The sequence below is a fragment of the Amphimedon queenslandica genome, unplaced genomic scaffold (assembly GCF_000090795.2).
Source record: "Amphimedon queenslandica unplaced genomic scaffold, v1.1 AMPQUscaffold_9993, whole genome shotgun sequence".
NCBI lineage: Eukaryota > Metazoa > Porifera > Demospongiae > Haplosclerida > Niphatidae > Amphimedon > Amphimedon queenslandica.
This window is the reverse complement of record NW_003549736.1, coordinates 216-1542: the sequence shown is the minus strand read 5'-3', so window position 1 is coordinate 1542 and position 1327 is coordinate 216.

Below are 1327 nucleotides of genomic sequence, written 5' to 3'. Positions count from 1 at the left end.
TCAGTTCTCATCTAATGGTATCAGTTATTCTCAGGTGTGTGGTAGAGTAACTGGATATCAATATACATCTCCTGATGCAGTGTACAATGAGGGTTCTAATCACAATAATTTGAATAGCTATTATGTTGATGGTGTTAGTATCACTCGTGGATCTCCTCGTCAACATGTCTGGACACTAATAGCTGCCATTTATGAAACTAGTATCCATCTTGGTAATCTTTGTCCTTGTGCTACTGGTGCTACCCAACAAGTTCAATCATTTGTTGGTGGTCATTATTTCTGTGAATCAGCAGTTGCTACTGATTATTGGCCATATATATTACACACATCTGATCCACTCTGGGATGGTCAAGGTTGTAGTTCTACTGAAATGCCTTGTTGTAACCTTACCAGTGTCCCATGGTTTCACAGAGACTATGGCAACACTACCACTACTGACTATATTGAGTTGAGGGTGTGTGGAGATGAGGGAACTGATAATGAAGATGTTCCTGTTAGCTATTATGAGATTTATGTTCAGTAGAACAGCTTTATTTCTTTGCAAATGTTATAATTACTGTTAGCTTTCATACCATAGTGCATAGACATGTAGTGTTTAGTTTTGTTTTAATTTCTAATAGTACAATGGTAGAGCTATTTTGATGATCAATCTGAATATTTAAGACAATTTTTTGACTTCTATACAAAAATTCAAAATGCCACTGCATGTACCAAAGTGTTGTGCATCGTCAAGATCAGCCAGTACATGAGTATGCCCAACCCATATAGCAGGGCTAGGTGTTGGCAAGAGTTTTATTGGTTTATTTTTTGATATGGTCAATAATTATAATGAGGAAATAATTTCCATTATCAGTTATACTATATCCCAGTTCAGTTTGGGACAGAAGGGGAAGCAGCTGCGTGGAATTTGAAAAATGTAGTATGACGTATTTTAATGATATTCATAGAGGAATGGCGGCTGTGTTGTTTCACTCTTAAAACAGTCTTGCTCTTCCAGATAAGCAGTACAGCCGCTACTGGAGTCAACTAGTCTTCATAATGGCCATCATTATCAAAAGATCTTGCTTTATTAGCTTTTTAAAACAAGGATTATCAGTTTGCGCTCTCGACCACATGTTCTTATGTAAACTATGACGTAGATAAATTGTCACAAAACGTCATTTTGGTATGCCATTGGGTTTATAGGGAGAACCCGGTTCTCAAGGTTCCCAAGAGCTGAGAGACCCAAGATTTCACAGATTTTGATGGACTTTGGCGACTAAGAACCTGTGAAAGTTTCATCCTTATCCCACATTCCTATAAAAAGTTATTCCAGTTTTTCTTGTCC